Source organism: Camelus bactrianus, chromosome 3 (genome assembly GCF_048773025.1).
Source record: "Camelus bactrianus isolate YW-2024 breed Bactrian camel chromosome 3, ASM4877302v1, whole genome shotgun sequence".
NCBI lineage: Eukaryota > Metazoa > Chordata > Mammalia > Artiodactyla > Camelidae > Camelus > Camelus bactrianus.
In genome coordinates, this window is record NC_133541.1 from 105,868,190 (window position 1) to 105,887,330 (window position 19,141).

Below are 19,141 nucleotides of genomic sequence, written 5' to 3' on the forward strand. Positions count from 1 at the left end.
AGCCCTCAGTTTTATTTCTTCACCCTTAAAAATGAAGATAAAGTAGTAGCTATCTCCTAGTACTGTTCGAAGAGTCAATAAAAATGAAGGCAAAGTACTTGATATAGAGTTTGACAGATAGGAAAAATAGTAAGTGCTCCATATGTATTACTTTCTAATTTTAAGCATAATCGCTATCATTACTGTCAGTTTTCTCTAAAACAGGCAGGCGAGATCAATTTGTTTTATACTTTGCTTGGTGATGATGAGTGAGAGATTCACTTGTGAAGACTAACAAGGGAAGGGTCAGGAATTTAAAGCTACTGAGTGTAGAACCAATACAGAAATGATATGTGCCAATGCTAACTCTGCAGAGGAAAGCAGATTTGGGAAAGATTTTGCAATAGAAATTTGGGGATTTAGTGGATAATGAGGTAAGCCCGACTGAGAGTGCTCATAGGAGCTGATTGGAAGGTTCCCACGGTGCGGAGAGAATGCTGTGAGCTAAAGCAGATGGCACAACATCAGATTGCAGTGGGTGGAAAGTGAGCATGGAGTTCAAATGCAAAAGACTGAATGGGAATGCATGGTTCAGGGAACATGAAATGAAACCCCAGTCTTCCAGTTTGAAGTCAACAGTTCCAGTTGGCTGCCAGAATCTGTTTCTGTACAAAGCCCAGTTTGTCCGACAAACGATGTCAGTTTGTAGTCAGAGTCATTACTCAGCTGATGGATCCATCCCAAACTTAAGTCAGAACCAAGGCTAATGCTCTCAGCGAAACAGTAGAGCAGGAAGAGATGAGATTTTGAGATCTGATACACCTGTGAGGAAGAGGGCAGACAAGCTAGGAGGCTTCAAAGGTAGGTTATACGAGGGCTATCATATGTATACGTGCTCTATCATATGTATACATACAGTGTGTGGAACTATAGTTGGGTTTGTGGGGGGCCCCGGAAAATAGGGCTAATCCATATGAATTGACACTTGAGGGAGAACAGGTAATCATGATACTAATAATGGCTAACATTTATTAAGCAATTACTATATACCAGCCACTAAGCCAGGTATGCATTATGTCATTTAACCTGCATAGTAACTCTGTGAAATAGGTGCTGTTGTTATCCTCTTTTTAAAGATGCCTGAAGCAAGTTTCAGATTTTTAAAATTTGCCCTTCATCACGTAGGCAGCAAGTAGCAGAGATAAGATTTGAATCCAGGTTGTTCCTATTTTTATTTTTACTTTTTTTAGTTGTAGCACCTCTGCTCTTAACTACTAGAATTATTGGAGTTCAGAAGAAGAGACTGAAAGACATGTGGTGCAACTTTCTAATGCTATAGAAAAGCTAAAGCTCGAAGGCAGGGATTTCTGCGCTAAGTTCCTTGAGGAACCAGGCAATGGCAGAACTGGAGCGGAAGGCTTAGACCTCCTTTATATGATGCTCTCCTAGAGAGGAGGCCTGCATCAGAGGAGCAGGAGGACTCACCTGACCACTTAGCTTTGTATTTCTCTTGACTGGACCATGGTTGGCCCAGAGCCTGGGCAGGATAAGCCTGAAGGAGCACCTGTGTGACCAGGACATACAGATTGATGGACTGCAAATGCAGGAAGCTCGGCAGCTTGCTCCTCTGTGATGGCCAGCACAACAGAAAAAGTGAGACGAGGGGCAGACATGGCACTTGCCCCTGTGGTCCGTTCATTCTTTTTCCTTACTTGAGCAGATTGCCTGACGAATGATCAATCAATCCTTATTTTACGAGAAATGGGAGCATTACAAACTTTAAATGTGCCATCATTTCCCAGTTGGAAAGAAATTTGAATGCCCTTTGCAGGTGGATCCCCATCAGATATGGGGGAAAGATACTGATTTAAAATATGAAATAAACTTATATGAGAAATCATCTATCAGAAAAAAATTAAAAGCTTCATAAGGCATGATAAATAAGGTGAAAACTTTTTTTCTCAACTTCATGTTTAAGAAATGCTCAACTAGAATCTTTTTGAGAATATGGATGTCCATTAAAATCATTTTCACAGAATAATTATTAGTTACAGTGAAAGAATTATGGTATATCACGTGGTCAAGAGCAGTAACTCACCAGCTGCCTGTGTTATTTTGTTGGGTTGAACCAGAAAGAAGGAAGCTCAGCAAAAGTCTAATGATTAATTTCTGTTGCTAACATTGTGGGTTTCCTGTTGGACCCCCAAGTGTCTCCATAGATGGGGTAACATTTCTTAATATTTAGTTTCAATAGTGGATACCAGGTACAGGGTTTCAACTTCTACTTTCTGAATGTCTATACTAATGGTCACAGAGAAGTATGCCTTATAATATTTTTGCTCTTGTTGATCTTTTTCTTTAAAATATCTCCAGTCCCAACCAGCACTGATATTGTCATTACACTGTATTTTAATTCTGACGATGATTCTGTTTAATTACCATCTCCAGCTCTAAGCAACTACAGGTCCGGTGGGGGCAGAACCAGGTCCCTTCTGTCTCCTACAAAAATGAATTTACTCTTCAAAATCCAGCCCTACCTTAACCTACACCGTGAAGTTCCCATCAGATTTTATTTGATTTAATTGTTACCTCCCTTCGTTTCTGCTGCACTTTGTTCTGTGCGAGTAGTGCCTATTACACAGTATTATAGATGTGTCTGTAATTGGATGTGTCATGCTTTTTGCCATATATTGAATTCATTTTGAACAAAACCTACCTTATTCATAGTCCCAGTACAGCACTGGTAGTCTTTTGGTGTTCTGAACTTAGTAACTAGACCTACTTCAAAAATCTCTCTCATTCAACTTTTCCAAAACTGATAATGATTTTACCCCTAAAATATGCCCTTCCTTTTATATCCCTCGTGTTGTCGGTGGAGCTTCCTCTACTCATTCTCACAGCCAGAACTCTGGAATTTAATCCTTTCCAGCTTTCACCATCCACTCTCTGCACCCAGCTAGTCACTAAATTCTCTAAAATTTACCTTCTGAATAACCACTGTCTCTGTTCTTGCCATTTCCGTGGCTACTTGACATAATCGAAAGTGGTCTGGTCAGTTGCTTTTCAACTACATCTCCAGCCTAACCCTTCCTTTTTAACCCATATTTAGCAAAGTAGTCAGTTAAATTCTAAAGAAAATAAATAAAATCAGATTTTTTTCCCTAAATTTCTTAAAAATTCCAAAACCCATTACCTATATGATATACCCAATACGTCCTAGCATGGCAAATAAAGATCTTTCTGGTTCAGGTACTTTTTTGGGCTGATTAATGCCACAAATCCCATTTTTTTTTTTTTCATTTCACAAACATTCATTGGCTCCTTATCTTGTATCTAGTCTCTGCTAGCCACTGGCCAAGGCACAATGTGCAATATATATTGGATGTATAATAAGATCATGTATATTGAATATCATATATCTGGGTATCATATATATTGGGCAAGGTGATTAAAATGACATAGTGAAGGCTTTGAAAGCTAATACTAGTAGAGAAGACCCCCTATATAAAATCACCCATAAGACTAGGTATCATATGACTAATACCACATTGGAGAAAACACACAATTTTATGGGCATGAGGGGAGAGATGTCTTTACTTTAGAAGGCCAAAGAAGACATCAGAGAAGACATGTGAGTAGTCAAGCAGGAATCTGTCAAATGGGCGGAGAGGAGAGAATCATTCCAGTGCCAGGTGACAGCACAAAGGTAAGAAGGCCCGTAAGAGCATACCATAATTAGGGAAAGACAAAGTCTAGTGTGTGAGGGGGTAGGTGGTTGTTGTGTGGGGCAGTTACCGGGGAGGGGACTGGCAAGGTCTGCTAGGCTGGATCTGAAGGAATATTTATGCAACAGTAATGATTATGAACTTTCCCTTAAAGACCTCTACAGTTCTTTATTATTCACTCAGAGACGAGTGAAACAGTAATATTTGCATGTCAAATAGATGACTCTGGTGCTCTGTGTGTGATGAGAAGGAAGACAGAGACTCTAAGTACAGAAATCAGTATACAGATAATCAAAATGACCTTGGTTTGAGATGAATGAGAATGTGCAGTAAGGTGGTATTGATGGCCATGGAGAGCTGATGCTGGGTTCTAAAGAGATCCTCAGTTTAAGTAAATAGGACTTTGTTAAATTTAGGTATGCTCAAAGTGAAAGAAAGGAAAGAATGTGGTAAGGTAGGTGCATGCAACTGGTGAACATCATAAAAGGGAGGCATGATTCTTCATCAGGATACGCTAACCCTGAAGGTCCTTGACATTCATTTCAACAAATGAGAGGTTTAGGTTTTGACCAATGAAACAAAACATAATGAAAAACAAAACACAGCAAAACAAAAACAGAAATCCCTCTTCTCATTGTCATACTCATTTTTATAATGACAGATAAATGAGGATTACTGTGAACTATTTCAAGCACAGTCCAAAAATATTAAATGGAAAGTCCCCTACATAAACCATTCATAAGTTTTAAATTGCATGCTCCTCTGAGTTGCATGATGAAATCTCTGCACAGTCCCGCTCCGTCCTGCCCTGGATGTGAATCCGCCCCTGTGACTGAGTAGGACCATATGCATTAGCTCCTTTGTCTACAGAGTTGTGAATGGAGATAAGCTTTGTTATTTCTGGGCTGAGCACTTCTCTGCAAGACCCTGCAGAGCACCCTGCCCAGGTGTTACCCGGCAGCATTTAATCTGATGAGTGCTCTTTAGCCTGGGGCCTTGAGTCATAAAAATAAGCAGGGCCCCTGATCTACAGTGGGCATGTGATGTTTTAAGAAATAACTTTTGTAGTTCAAAGGTACTGAGATTTTAGTGTTGTTTGCAATGTAGCATAACCTACCATATTCTCATTGATACATTTGGGTCTTATATGATCTATAAGGTGAGAAAGGTAGTAACAAATATATGAAACAAGATCTAATTTTGATACAAGTCAAAAAATCTTTTTAAGTTTTATCTGTATTTACAGGTATTCTTTGACAGTCAAAAAATAAGGATCTTCTTGATTCTCTGCAATAAAAATTAAAGGCTTTTTAACTGGTACTGGGTCAATTGTTTTGATTTTTAAAAACTTGATTAAGATATAATTGACATACAATAAACTGCACATAGTTGGATTATATAACTCGATACATTTTGACACACGCATACATCCTTGAAATCTTCACCCTAGTCAAACAGTGAACGTTTCCATAACCCTCAGACTTTTCTTTAAGGCCCTTTTAACTCATGTCTCCCACTCCTGTCTCCTTCCCAAGACTACTAATATTTTCTAGCACTATATAGTGGTTTGCATTTTCTTGCATTTTATATAAGATTATGCAGTATGTAATTTTTGTCTAGTTTCTCTCCCTCTGCATGATTATTTTGAGATTCACCATATTGTTGCAGGTGTGAATAATTCTTTCCTTTTCCTTACTGAGCAGTATTCTGTTGTATGGATGTAACACTATGTGTTTATCCATTACCTGTTGGACATTTGTGTTGATTCCAATATTTGGCTATTACAATAAAATTGCTTTGAGCATTCCAGTACAAATCTTTACAGAAAAATATGCTTTCATTTCTCCAGCAGAAGGGCTGGATTAAATAGTAGGTATATGCTTAACTATATACAGAAACTGACTAATTATTTGTTTAAAGTGGTGTTCCATTCTACTGTGTATCAGTGCAGCTGTGTGTGAGAGTTCCAGTTCCTTCACATCTTCTCCAATACTCAGCATGGCTAGTCTTTAGTTATAGTCATCCTATTAGGTGTATAAGAGTATCTAACTGTGGTTATACTTCTCATTTTCCTAATTACTAATGATGTCAAGCATCTTTTCATGTGTTTACGTGCTGATTTTCTTCTTGGTCGAATATCTGTTCACATCTTTTGCCCATTTTAAAATTTGACTTGGAATCCAGTTCTTATTGTTGAGTTTTGAGAATTTTTTGCGAAGAGGCATGAGAAAATTTGGGAGGGGGGGGTGATGGACGTGTTTATTACATTGATTGTGGTAATGGTTTCACATGTGTATACATATATCCAAAATTATGAAATTGTACATTTTAAATATTTAGGGTATGTCATTTGTATCTCAAAAGAAAGAATATGTGCATATTTGTAATACCATATATTTATAATGAACAAGTAAACTTAGTTAATTGAAATTACAACCTTGTAAATGAATATGAAGTGGTTAATTGAGTAATTGATTCACATTTATCCCTTCAAGTTGAGATTTTGCTGTATTATTCTCAGCATTGAAATATCTAAGATTGTTGAGTTTCTCAATTATACTATATAAAAACTCAGTAGTACTGAAGAAGCGCTTATTTGTTAAATCAAATAGTTAAAATACTTGAAAGGGAAATTAAGTTGGTAGATGGACTTTTTAAAATTTTAGGATATTTACACAACATTGTGTGTATATATATATATATTGTATATATATACAAATATATATATGTATATACATATACATATACACACACACACACAAAAATTCAAAAACAACCTAAACTAACGTATAATAACAGAAAAAAAAATTTAGGATATTTAATTGACTAAGTTTTAAAAAGATAGCAAATATTTTTTAAAAAGCTATTTCAATGTTATAAAACAAAGAACGTTACCCACCATCCAGTTCTACAAGGATTAAGTCATTAGCAACTGCAGTCGCTGACCAACAGTGTACCCTGAAAGAAATTCGGACAAGAAACAGGATGAGGCACTCTGTGCTTTGGAAAAACAGGCCCCTTAGATAGTTAGATGTATGTCTCAGGAAGAATTTTAATAAACCCAGATTCATACATCTTTCCATACATAGAAAAGTGCTAAAATCATTAACTGAGATATCTGTTCCTTGTGACTAGCAGTAATCTTTTACTGAGATGTGTGCTGGACTGCACATATTCCCTAGCCAAAATTTTGTATATATATATATATTGGCTTCTCCCTCTACTCCTTTGAAGCAGTTCCCTCAGAGCTACTGAGAGGCTGTTGGCCTCTGTAAGGTCCCTGAATAAAACTGAAACTCACAACTCTTTTATTAAATTTTTTTTAAGTGGAAGTATAGTTGATTTAAAATATTGTGTTAGTTTCAGGTGTACAGCAAAGTGATTTAGTTATACATGTACATGCATCAGTATATTCTTTTTCAGATTCTTTTCCATTATAAGTTATTACAAGATACTGAATACAGTTCCCTGTGCTATATAGTAGATCCTTGTTGTTTATCTATTTTATATATGGTAGTTCGTATCTGTTAATCCCAAATCCCTAATTTATCCCACCCCCACTTTTCTCCTTTGATAACAGTAAGTTTGTTTTCTATTTTTATTTTTATTTCTATCTGTGAGTCTATTTCTGTTTTGTAGATAAGTTCCTCTGTATCATTTTTTTAGACTCCACATATAAGTGATATCATATGATACTTGTCTTTCTCTTCTTGACTTACTTTAATTAGTGTGATAATCTGTAGGTCCATCCATGTTGCTGCAAATGGCATTATTTTATTCTTTTTTATGGCTGAGTAGTATTTTTTGTTTGTGTGTGTGTATATATACACACACACATACACCATATCAGCTTTATATAATCATCTGCTGATGGACATTTATGTTGCTTCTGTATCTTGGCTATTGTAAATAGTGTTACTTTGAACATTGGGGTGCATGTATCTTTTCAAATTAAGATGTTTTGTCTTTTCTGGATATATACCTTGCTGGATTGTATGGTAAGTCTACTTTTAGTTTTTTAAAGAACCTCTATACTGTTCTCCCTAGTGGCTGCACCAATTTACATTCCCACCAACACTGTAGGAGGGTTCCCTTTTCTCCACACCCTTTCCAGCATTTATTATTTGTAGACTTTTTGATGATGGCCATTTTGACTGGTGTGAGGTGATGCCTCATTGTAGTTTTGATTTGCATTTCTCTAATAATTAGTGATGTTGAGCATCTTTTCATGTGCCTGTTGGCCATCTATATGCCTTCTTTGGAGAAGTGTCTGTTTAGGTCTTCTGACCATTTTTTGATTGGGTTGTTTTTTGTTTTTGTTTTTGTTTTGTTTGTTTATTTGTTTTTTTGATACTGAGCTATATAAACTGTTTATGTTTTAGAAATTAACCCCTTGTTGATTGCATCATTTGCAAATATTTTCTCCCATTCTGTAGGTTGTCTGTTTGCTTTCTTTATGGTTTCTTTCCTGTGCAAAACTTTTAAGTTTAATTAGGTCCCATTTGTTTATTTTTGCTTTTGTGAAGCCCACAACCCTTATATTGTGCTTTTTGTGTGTGTGCGTGCATTTTTTCAATCAACAAAGTGACTGAATTAACCAAATTTTAAATTTGGTTAATATAAAATGTTTTATAAATGGAACAATTAAATTGATTAATTTAACTTAATTGCTTAAAAGGTAACCTCCAAGATTTTACTGCCTGAGGTAATTTTAATCTAGAGAAAAGTTATTCTGTGGCCTCTACAGCAGACCTCAAGGTGCAGAAAATAAAGGTTTGATGATAGAACAGATAACCTCACGGCTTTTAGTACTGACCCGGAAAACCACAAATTTAATAGCACAAAGGCAGATTTTTTTTTTCTCCTCACTTCACACTATGTCCATTTCCTCCAATTGTCCCTGTAGGTAAGCAAATTTTGTCACCCCAAATTTTGTCTCTTTGGCATGAGGATTAATTTAGGATGATTATTTTTAAGAAACAGAAGTCTTTCTTTTTACCTCTCCCTTAGCTGCCTAAAGAATTTAGATAAAGAGCCTGTTCAGGAATAGAGTTATCACAAGAGATATCTGCAAAGAGTATGAGCTAGGTGTGGTGGGGGAAACTCAGGCAGGGCCTAGAGATCAGAGTCTATTCTGTGTCCTAATGTCTTTGCGTGGCCCAGCAAAGATTTGTTTACCAAACATTTGCTTTTCCATCACCAAGTAAATTGCCTTTCTCCCCTTTGAAGTTCCAAACCACTACCCCCAACATCCTCTATTGTCTTTAGCTGAAGGTGGTATTTAAGCTGAGGACTAGGGCCATTTGGGCAAGTTACTCATTTTTACTGGGTCTCTTCCTTGTATTCGTGATATTCAGCTTTTGTTTGATTTTTCTCATGTTAATCTGTCTCATGTCAATTAATTCTTAGAACAGTCAGAAGAACCTAGAAGGGAGAGGAAAATGTCTTCCTCCATGACACATGCATATACATGAAACACATACATTAATTCCTGTTTTCAAGGAGGAAAGCAAAATCCTAGAAACCAGATTGGAAAGGATATTGCTTGAATGTCTTGTAAGAAGTTTGGACTTTCATTAAAGAGGGTATTTTGAAGGTATTTAAGCAGAAGGATACTTGATCAACGTTGTTCTAAGGAATATTGTTTTGATTGTTGCTTGACAGGATTAGAATTAGGAAGGACTGTTAACAAATAGTGAGACCCCTAAACTAGGAGCCTACCAAAGTGTGGATCCTTGCCGCCAGCTGTGAAAGCATTCACAGCAGAGGCAGAGGGACAAAGTGAAAAGCTGCTTTATTGCTCAGAAGAGGAAAAGGAAAAAAAGGTGCTCAAATGAGGAAAAGGCACTAGTGAGGAGCCATCAGCCAAGGTGGCTGGTAGAGATGGCCTCAGCTCTGAGTCTGGCCATGTGGACTTTTATGGGAGGCTTGTGCCGTCATGTCCTCCTTCAGGGTGTGATGGAGCCAATCAGTCCCTGAACCAGCTTTTCTGGTTGTTGTATGGCAATCATCAACTGGTGTTGTGTTACTTAGCATGCTAATACATTACAATGAGTGTATAACAAGGCTGAAGGTCCACTGGAAATCAAATCCTCTGCCATCTTGGGCTTAGTTGGTTCTAACAAATTCTTTTCTCTTTGCAGCTGCTCCTGAGACTTAGATAAAAGTATTGGTTTCTATTTAAGGGAGGGGCAGGAGTATGGACCTGGGGGCAACAGCCTAAGTAATGAAAAGAAAATTTGCTTTTAATCAGAATGCCTATAATCTGGTGGACCCAGTGCTGCCCCCAACACACACACACACACACACACACACACACACACACACACACACACAAATTCTCTGAAGATTCTTTTCAGCCATGAAAATTTTAAAGGGAAATAGGAAAGTCATCTCAGTTAATCACTGAGATAGGCAGTCAGAGTTGTCACCATCCCCCAGTGCCTGCAGGCTTGCCCTAATCAACTGCTTGAGCCTGCAGGTGATTTAGGGTGCTTTGGGAGACTTCAGCTTTTCTATACACGAGAGGCAGGGGGAGGGTGTGGGACTATAGGGTCCCTCTTGATGTCAAGACCATACACAGATGAGAAGTAATTTGGTGAGAACTATTGGTTGTCTGAACTGGATTGATGTCATAGAAATACAAAGCAAAGGATAGGTTTAAGAAATAACTCGAAAGGAAACCTTAAAAAGACTTGGTCACTGATTGAACCTGGATACCAGAGATAGGACAAACTCACAAGAGCTCATGCTTTGGTGATTGACTCCCTTAGAGAACTCAGAAGTCAGAGCATGAACTGACTGGGATGGTGAACAATTACACTATTACTATAAAATGTATAGCCTAGTGGACATACAGTTGTGAATATGTTGATTGTATATCCACAAACTGGTAATCAAAGATAAAGAAATCAACAATCAGCCCTGTAGATTGTGACAGTGCCTTCTGTCTTATGTAGTACTATAGTTCACAGTACTGTGGTGAAAAAAATCCATATATAAGTGGATCCATGCAGTTCAAACCCTGTTGTTCTAGGGTCAACTGTAATGTAATCCTTTTATAGATCACACATTTTTACCAGGTAAATTTACAATTTCTTCTAAATGTGTATTGTTAACAACATTTCCAGGTACTTCTTTGGATTTTGCTGCTCTCGGCTGCATGATCCACTTTCCTCTCCCTTTTCCCATGGTCATGAGGTCTCCTTTTCCTTTGAGTGCAGTAAGTCCTCTTCTCATCTCTTGGCAAAAATGCAATCTTAGAGGAGTATTTATAACTGTGTCTGAAAGCAAGTCTATAACTGTAATTTTAAGCAACTGAGATGAGGTGGTTGGTTCTCATCCCTGTCTCATGAGCATTGATTTTCTTCCTCCCAGCAAAGCAGTTGAAAAATAATTTAATAGAGGATATGATTATTATTTTAAAGCTCTGAATCTGTGATAGTACTTGCTACCACAGAAGCTCTAAACAGTTGAGCAACACAAAATAAATCATGGGGAAGCTTTAATTTAATGAAAAAAGAAATCACCGTGCTTGGGACTGATGACAAGATACTTTCTCTGTCCTTCACCTGTGCAAAGAGGGGGCTAAGGACAGATTAGCACTGGTATTCCTTGACCCCGATAAAGAAAACATAGCTGTGTGGGGAAGCAGGGTGCCTAGCAATTTTAAATGTATTTAGAAATTCTCAAATGGGTGGAAAGCAAAGTAGGGTAGAGATTAGAGGTTTGAGTGGAACTAGAAGGCTGGAAAAAATAAAGATTTTGACTCTGAACACTATTTTGAATCTGAAGTCTGTTCTTTACAGAAAACAGATTACTTTCCTACTATGGTGGTTGTTTTGTTTTTGTTTTAAACTACCAAAACTAAGACTTGGGGAGGTCAGGTTTCACCAACAAATCTTTACCCTTTTTGAGTAAGACCCCTAAGGGTATAGGAAGGATTATAGCAAAGCTTACTCAGTCTCCCTAAGTGATCAAGACTTTAAGTCCAGTTCTAGTCACAGGGTTCAGCAAACTTTTTTTTATAAAAGGTTTTTAGTCAATAGTTCTGGCTCTGTGCATTGCAACTGCTCAACTCTACTGTCTTAGCACTAAAGCAACTATAGGCAATACTTCACTGAATAAGTGTGACAGTCTTACAGTGAAACTTTATTTACAAGACAGGCAGCAGGCCAGATTTGGCCTGTGGGCCATAGTTTAATGACCTCAAGGAACTGAAAGAACATTGGCATAAAAACCAATTTGATGGTGGTCTGGTCTTCATCCTGCTCGTGGCCAAGTATGTGACTTCAAGAAATCTCCTTTCCTTCTCTGGAACTTAGAGTTAGTATTGATTGAACATTTCCTTTGTTGCTATGCCATTATGAGCCTCCTCTGTTTAATGCTTACAGCAGCCTGACACACAGGTGCCATTGTTAGTGTAGAGCACAGCTAGTGTGTCTCAGAGTGACACTTCACATCCAGGTGTGTTTATCTCTAAAGCTCACATTCTTAATCATAATCAGAGTGTCTCCTGGTAAAGCGGTGGATTTGAACTTAATATTCCCTAACTGCTCTTCTGTAGTTTTTGGTGGAAATGAGAGAGTTCTGGGTAGGATATTTCCTTTTTTTTTTTTCTGGTCTGGTAATTGGGGCTCTTCTTAAGAGACTTGCTGAATTTCTTTTGTTTTGTTTGTAAGCTCTAAGCTTGTTTTTGCACTTGGTCAACTACTGGAATGCCAGACTTTAAGGAAACACTGATGCCTCTCTGCTAAAAACAAGGTTAACCAAGCTTCTCCACCCTCTGCAGAACGCCTCGCCTATGACAGGCTGCCTCTTGCTAGTAATGACACTTGAACTTTAACTCAGAATTTGTGTGTTCCACTTTTTAAGAAACAGTATTCCTTTTTTCCCCAGCATTATATCTTTATATTTCTAAACTAGTAAGAGATAAAGCACAGACATTCATTAAGAAAACCACTCAAAGGCCTCTAGGGGGCCACACATAATTTTTCTATTCAAGACCTACAGGTTGTCAATATTCATTAACAGGGCAGTAAAAATGTAAATACAGTAATTAGCCTCTGCTCATTTAAAAACAATATTCCCCCATGAAATAGCTTTAAAAATCAAGATTATGTGTAGGGATAGGCAGGGAAATCCAAAGCTTTAGAACCTAAGTAACATATGGAGCAATGTGTATGTAGTAGATGTTCAAGAAATGAGAACATTAGTTATCTTTTTGTGCCATTGCTGTTAGTTTAAAGAGAACTACATTTGATGAAATTATCCATTTAGAAGAGATGCAAAATTTATAAAGCCAGCTAGAAAATAATTTGCAAGATTGTATTGCTATGTTTGTGATAGAATGGGTTTTGATCTATTGCCTTTAAATATTTTGATATTTAGTTGAGAGGTCTATTAGGGAAAAAAATTCTCTAAAGAAATTTCTTCCTTTAAAAAGTGAATATTATAGAAGGGGATGGATGTCAGGAAATAAGTGATATGGAAGGTGAAACTTGAAGGATAAGGAGAAGTAGGGCCAGGGAAAGAGGAGGTAAATTGTGTTCAAGATAAAGACAATTCTAGAATCTAGTTGAGAAGGAGAGAGAGATGGAAAATAAGACAAGAGAAAAAAAATTCAGACAGAGCGCATGGAATCTGTTAAAAGTCAGAGGGCAATGTAAGAAAAAGAGAAGAGAAGCTGAGAAAGAAAGAGGAAGGCAGAGGAGAAAGGGGATGAGAGGGCAGAAAAGGGAACAGAGAAGAAATGGATGGAAAGCTGTGGCAGAGAGAAGAGAGTGGGATGAACAAGGACTCGAGGGCGGAAGGAGACGGGTGGACGGGAGAGCAAGCACAGGGCCAGTTAGTGAGAAGGAGAAAGAAGAAACTCAAGGAAGGAAAGAAGCGGGGAGGAGGCGGAATGTGAAAACAGATTACAGGTGGCCCTCCCTAACCTCCTTTTTTTGAAGTTTCCCCTCCCACACAGCTTCGTCACTTCCTCTTCCTTCTCCTCTTCGCTTCTGTCAATTTTCACACTTGACACCAAAAGGCAGCCGGCGGGTGAGATACTTGAAAGTAGGGCAGGAAGGCTTCTGGGAGGAAGGCAGTAGTCACTGAGTCTCATGACCTCCTCTGGGATGGCAGATGAGTTGCAATGTACATCCTGGCTTTGATTGATGACGGTGCCGCTGGCATGAAGGAGTCTCCTGGGCTCAGCAGAAAAGGGGGCAGAGATCAAACTGGGAGACTTCTCATGCCCTTAGTGACAGGTAGTGGTGCCATCTGGGTAAGTATTTGTCATTCTTGGGCCAGAACCAGAAATAAGCTGGCATCCTGGTCTCTTAAGACCTCAGTTTTATCTTTCCCTCTGCCCCTTCAGTTCTTTTATGATTTGAGAATGGTTTTCCCAATTCCTGGTGTCTCACCTCTGACTACACATATGTTCAAAGTCTCATTTTCAGGAGTTTTGCCCCTGGGGCCTTTTTAACTCTCTCATTCGCCACATTCATTGACCAAATATTGATGCTGCTCTAGATGCCAGACATGTGGTACATAATGAGAGTAAAAAAAAAAAAAAAAAAAAAAGATGGAATTTCTGCACCTAAGTCGTTTGTAGTCAGGTGAGAGCCTGGCCAGTAATTGCCAGGGCAGTCACAGCACTGCCTGGGGAGTGGGAAGCACAGTGTGCTACTCGGGGGCTTGGTGGGTTATCTCATCCAGCCTTGTGGGGATGCAAGTGATAAGGCGGTGAAGGTCAGGAAGAAAGTAAGACAAAAATTAAAACTTGAAAGGTTCATAGGAGTAGAGTCAGGGAAAGAGGAGAAGGAAAGTAGTGTTCCAGGCAAAGAAACAGCACGGCTAATTGGGGAACAGAAAGGAGAGACAAGGTATGGTTTGAGGATGTGTGCCATGGAGCAGAGTCCTGTTGGTAAATCTCTTCTCAAAAAAAAAAAAAAAAAAAAAAAAAACACAAAACTCTTCGTTTATAACTTTTGCCGATTTCTGTGGTGTCAATATTCCCGCCAAGGCCAAATTCCAGCTGTCAACAGTTTCTCAGCTTGCTCAGACATTCCTGAGTATTAACAACTGTTTCTCAAGGGCCAGTGGAGTAGCTCTAGCACAGCAGAAGGAAGCTGTAGCCAGATCAAGATGGATCCCCAAGCTCTGGACTTTTTCCCAAAGATTCTGAAAGATAACAAATCTGAAAGTGGCATGGTCAATCTTTCCTTGAGAAAGATCGTGCCACCAGCTCTGGGGGGGAATGGATTGAGGCAGGGCAAGGATAAGGCCAGAGGCAGCCCCTTAACTAGCCTTCCTGAGCTCAAACCTTGACTCTGCTCCTTTTGGCTGTACGAATTTGAACAAAACACTTAACCTCTCTGGTCTTTTGTGTTTCTTTAACCAAAAAGTATTGCTAATATTACACAGGTTTTTGGGGTGAGCATGGAAAATGATTCTAGGGAAACACTTTGTTAAATGTGGAATTATTAGTTTATTCTTCCTTTTCTATCTCTTCCTCTGTCTATCGCCCCATTGCCCTGAATGCTAGAGAGAGCATTACATTGGAAGCAAGAACACCTTGGATCTGCACACGCTTGACCATGAACCTAAGTCGCTGGTCCTTTGTTATGTCATGAATTAGATAACTACCTCCTAATTTTGAAGGCACAAAAACATTTGCTGAAAAATAAAACAAATGAAAATGATTGACTGATCACCTCTATGTCTTTTGCAGAGAGGATTGTTTAGTTGAGATGATTGAAAACTGGTGCTCCCCTGCCCCACTATTCTTTTTTTAGCAAAGCAAGTGATGTGTGAGCAACAGTGAAGCAGTATTAATTCTGACTTAGTAGATAAGAAAGTAGCCTGTAGACAGAGTACACTATGAAACAGAATGAAATCCTGCTCCATTTATTTACTAGGTAATTTAAATCTTGGAAATCCTGCTGCCTACGTTAATATTTTCCTTGGCTGGTAAATCAAATACTTTTGCAAGGTATCTATCAGAATTGGTTTATGTTTTTAGAAATTTGATTTAACACAGTGGTTTCTGTTTCCGCCATCATGAAGTGGAATTGTTGTCTCAGGTTTTAAAGACTCACCAGGACAGACATGGACTGATTGTCTTTGGAGATGGGAAATCTCTCAAGGTGTGCAAGTGGACTGCAGGGACATTTCTTGCCAAGACAAGAGAGCAGGAGTCTTTAAACTTTTTGTGTGTGCTGTAGACAGCTGGGCCGATATGGAAATGGCTGTGGTCTTCTCGGAATGCTTTTAAACGCATAACATAAAATACATAGGATTATAAGGAAACCAATTGTATTGAAATGTGGTTTTCAATATATGACAAATTTGTGATCTACTAATTTGCTTCTTTTTAATATGCTAGCAAATAATCAGATGCTCTAATAACTACCATAATCTCTAAGTGGCAAAGAATATAAATATTTCAAGCAATATAGTGTGAAGATTGCCGTGATTTCTATTCGTGACAGAATCCGAGTACTGTTTATACTCCTGTCTATAGAATAATTAAAATGTATGCTAAATTTTAGTTTGAGATTAATAAGACCATTAAAAAATGTTTAAAGCAAATTACTGAAAGTCATAAACCATAAAGGTTAAGACCTGCTTTAGAGTTGGGTGGTGGGGTCTGGGGAAGATTAGATTAGATAAACTTTAGAGTTTTGTTTGTTTACATATTCTCTAGATTTTATAATCTGTGGTCCTAGAAGATAAAATACATCACTTTCCTCAGCCAAGGTAACGTTTGCCGATAAAATAACGATTGGAAATAATAGGAAAATGTTCTCAAAGACGTGCAAACAGAAGTGAAAAGTCTCATTACCTGGCTTTGAGGAACATATCTTTGCCCTGAGCTGGAAATCCTGGAGCACTTGGGTGAGCTGTACACTCTGGGAAAGTTCCTTCCCTAAGTGGAGCTTGGAATCATCCTTGTGAAGGGGAGGCCAGCTCACCAGAATTAACAGTAAGGAAACCCACACCCAGGCATAAACACTGACCTCTTCAACGTCATAGAGCAAACTGGAGTCGGAAAGGAGGGAAGAGCTCCAGAATTCTCAGGTATCAGCAGGTGCTCCTACTTGTGGTATAATTTTGGAATTGTTGCATAAAGCTTAAACCCTATACTTTCTAGATGTTGGGTGTTCCTATCTATTCAATGAAAGCTTCTAAAAGGCATAACCTTCGGAAGATCTTCAGTCATGTGCACTTATCAGTAACATTTTCATCCTTTCGCCATAATGATGCCATAAATGTCAGAAGGCAGAGTAGCTCAGTCGTGTGTTAACAGGCAGTAGGCAAAAAAACACTAGGAAATGCACAATTGTTGGCTCCATCTCAGCGGTACTGACTCAGTACTGGGTGGAGCTAAGGAGTTTGATTTTTACCAGCATCCCAGGTGATTTTGATGCAGGTAGACCATGGACCACATTTTGAAAAACACTGGTTGAGTCATTAAAAGTGCAGGCTTTGGAGACAAAGGAGTCTGGGATCAGCCCTTTCATCTGTCATTACTTATATACCTGGAACAAATTGCTTAACCTCCTTTGAGTTTCAGTTTCCACATCAGTAAAATGGTAGTGGTGATGATGATGATGACAATGATGATAATAATAATACCTACGTTAGGGGCTTTCTGATGATTAAATAAGATTGTATTTGTATTGTGTCTGAGTACTTAAAACATGGGATCATATTTGCTGTTATTAATTTTTAACTAAGCTTTGAGTCCCACTTTTAAATGATTAGATTTTCCTTTACAGAGAATTGTCTGTCATATCTTCAGCAAATACATTTTGTAATTAGTTAGCTGTTAGCCTTCTGGCCTTGTCAGAGCTGCACTTGGGAAATTTAGCCATGCTTCTCACCTATATCTTTGCACAATTTTATTTTTCAAGTGGAATATAATGCCTATAATACTTAGGGTCTGTGTTACAGGGTTAAGAATAAAGATTCTCCATGCTACTGCTATTAAGATGAAAGTATGCATAAGTTTATTTATTATATTTATTATTTCTCATCATGTATGTATATATTTGACCCAGGGTACTGGACGATCCTCCCATTCTACATTATAAAGGATGGGAAGAAGAATTTGCACTGTGATAACTTCCATGTCTGTCTCCAGCCCTCCACCCCCAGCACAGTCACACTCATGAATCTGTCGGTACACTCACTGTCTAGAACGCTACTCAGCATGGAGCACTTGCTCAGTCACTGCTTATTAAACTGATAAATGAACTTTGTGAATGAATGACAAAAAATAGGCTGTTATTATAATGCTTACATCCTTTACTCATGGTTATTTTCTGTCATTGGAGTTAACAAGCCGTGGAAATGTACTTACTGTATCGTCACTCTAAAATGTCAGGTATGGGCTTCAATTTTAAAGGAATTTGTAAGCAAATGCTATTATCTAATCTTAGGACTTCCACTGAAACATTCCTTTGTGTGGGTCCGGTCTCCACGCCGGGGACAAGCCCATGTACTGGCCTCTTGTGACCAGTGTTGTTTCCTCCTTAGCCTGTATTCCACGTTCCTCCTAGCAGAAGGCTGAGCTGTTTTCTGTTCATCTCTGCAAGGAGCCCTGTGTCTCTGGAGAAGCTGGCCTTGCCCACGGTTCTAGGCTGGGCCTTACTGACATGAGGGAAATACCATTCCCCCAGCCAGTGATTGGCTCAGGGGTAGCCTGAACTCAGCACAGGCCAACGCAGCGCCTGTGATGCACTTCTGGGAAAAGCTCCTCTCTCTGATAAGGTTGCTTGAGAAAGAGAGGGTCTTTTGCTCCTCTGGCTCCATGCCTGGAGCGGCTGTAGCTGGTTGGCCCCCTGCCTGAGGATCATGCAAACTGTGCTGTTGAGTCACCCGTCTTGAAGCCTGCTCCACCTCGGAACTTCCTGTTACGTGGAATAATGACTCCTCTCTGATTAAGATCTTGTCATTGAGGCAGGCTCCTTTCAAACCGGCCACTTTGCAGACTGTGTTAACATAGTGGTTCCCAAGGAAGGGGATGGAGTTTCTGGGGGGACGAGGGGTTTCTGAGGTTTAGCAAATTGCTAAGGAGTCCGTCTGCATGTTCGGCATTTTGGGTGCTGTGGAAGAGACAATTTCTGACTTGTGGAATCCTAAAAATTATTTGATAATTTTAAAAACAGGGTGCTCTGAGAATATCAGAGAGTGATGAAACTGACAGTTGTGAGAAGTAAAATTTATGTTTCAGAAAATGTCCTTAACTAGTAGTCAGGCTTTTAGTCCCCATACAAAGGACTTCAGGCAATATACTTAACCCCTCCAAACATTAGATACCTGTTTGTAAATTGAGTAAAATACATCACTGACTTGTCTCCCAAGCAGTGCTGTTGTGAGGATGAAATGAGATACAGCAAATAAAAGGGCACTGTAAATAAAAAAGCACATCCCACATGGACTAG

At 38.7% G+C, this 19,141-nt stretch overlaps 1 protein-coding gene across 1 annotated transcript in view; it reads left to right on the forward strand.

Moving 5' to 3' along the window:
- Positions 1 to 691: 691 nt before the first annotated feature.
- SPINK5 (serine peptidase inhibitor Kazal type 5) overlaps positions 692 to 19,141 on the forward strand; it is a 121,053-nt gene continuing 102,603 nt past the window's right edge. Inside the window, exon 1 of the mRNA XM_010956071.3 lies at positions 692 to 840. The gene's annotated coding sequence lies outside the window, so the exon portion shown is untranslated. The remainder of the gene's footprint in view (positions 841 to 19,141) is intronic.